This window comes from Chrysochloris asiatica, unplaced genomic scaffold (genome assembly GCF_000296735.1).
Source record: "Chrysochloris asiatica unplaced genomic scaffold, ChrAsi1.0 scaffold00139, whole genome shotgun sequence".
Taxonomy (NCBI): Eukaryota; Metazoa; Chordata; class Mammalia; order Afrosoricida; family Chrysochloridae; genus Chrysochloris; species Chrysochloris asiatica.
Genome location: NW_006408657.1, coordinates 3,331,335 through 3,333,142, shown reverse-complemented (window position 1 = coordinate 3,333,142; position 1,808 = coordinate 3,331,335). Strand labels below are relative to the sequence as shown.

At 38.2% G+C, this 1,808-nt stretch overlaps 1 protein-coding gene across 2 annotated transcripts in view; it reads left to right on the top strand.

Annotated features, from left to right (window-relative positions):
• LOC102838260 (dystrophin-like) overlaps positions 1-1,808 on the top strand; it is a 3,237,302-nt gene that overhangs the window by 535,930 nt on the left and 2,699,564 nt on the right. The window lies entirely within an intron of this gene.

The window sequence follows — 1,808 nt, the reverse complement described above, 5'->3', positions numbered from 1 at the left end:
GATGTCATCCCACAACTCTTCTTGTCTTCGGTCTTTAGTGGTTAATTCATCAAATCTGTTCTTCAGATGATCTCTAAATTCAGGAGGGATAAAATGGCTCATACTATATGCCAAAGAAGCCCCGGTAGCATAGTTGATTACCACCTGGGTTGTCAACCACAGGGTTAGAAGTTCAAATCCACCAATTGCTCCTTGAGTGAAAGATGAGGCTTTCCAGCCTCCTAAACCCTAAACTACCACTCGTCTGTCAGTTTGCGTTACTGTGGTGGTTAAAGCAATTAGAAGAAGTAAGAAGGGACAAGCGCTGAACCGAAAATTGCAAAGGTCATCTCTAGAGGACAAAGTCAAATATAATAGCAAAATATGCGAAGACCTGGAGTTAGAATACCAAAAGAGAAGAATACCCTCAGTATTTCTCAAGTTGAGGGAACTGAAGAAAAAATTCAAACTTTGACATGAAATAATGAAGCATTCTATAGGCAAAATATTGAAAGATGCAGAAAGCATCAAAGAAGATGGAAGGAATACACAAAGTCACAATACCTAAAAGAAACGGTCGATGTTAAACCATTTCAAGAAGTAGAATATGATCAAGAGCCAATGATCCTGAAGGAAGAAGTCTGGGTACATTGAAGGCATTCGCAAAGAACAAGGCACCAGTAATTGATGAAATAAAAATTGAAATCTTTCAAGAAAGTGAGGTGGCACAGGAGGCACTCACTCATCTATGCCAAGAAATTTGGAAGAAAACCACTTGGCCAACTGACTGGAAAACATGTGCCCATTCCAAAGAGAGGTGACCCAACCGAATGTGGAAATCATAAGACAATATCATTGGTATCCCATGGGAGTAAAGTTTTACTAAAGGTAATACAAAGCAGCTGCAACCATACATTGCCAGAGAACTGAACTCAAGCTGGATTCAGAAGAGGATGTGGATCAAGGGATATCATTGCTGATGTCAGATTTATCTTGGCTGAAAGCAGAGAATACCAGAAAGATGTTTACCTGTTCTTCATTGACTATGCATAGCCTTGTGACTATGTGGATCATGACAAGCTATGGACAACATTGCAAAATATGAGTGTTTCAGAACACTTATTTGTACTCATTAGGAACCTGTACACAGACCAAGAGGCAGTTGTGCGAACAGAACAAGGGAACACAGAATTGTTTAAAATTAGGAAAAGTGTGCACCAGGGTTATATTCTTCACCATATTTATTCAATCTGTATGCTGAGCAAATAATCTGAGAAGCTGGATTATATGAAGAAGAACATTCCATCAGGTTTTGAGGAAGATTCTTTAACAACCTGTGATATGCAAATGGTACAACAGTGGTGTTCTCTGAAAGTGAAGATGACTTAAAATACTGATGAAAATCAAGGATACCATAGCCTTTGGTATGGGTTTGCATCTCAATGTAAATAAAACAAAAATCCTCACCATTGGACCAATAAAAATCATCCATATTAATGGAGAAAAGATTGAATTTCTCATAGTTAATTTTTCTCATGGAAGCAGCAGTCAATAAATCAAATGCCATATTGCTTTAGACAAATCTGGCATACAAGACCTCTTTAAAGTGTTGAAGAGCAAAAATGTCAGTTTGAGGACTAATGTGCACCTGATCTAAGCCATAGTATTTTCAATAACCACATATGCATATGAAAGTTGGACAGTGAATCAGGAAGGCCCTGGAAGAATTGATGCAACTGAGTTAAGATGTTGGAGGAGAATAATGAAAGCATCATGGACTTTTAAAAGGACAAATAGATCTGTGTTGGAAGGAGTACAGCCAGAGTGCT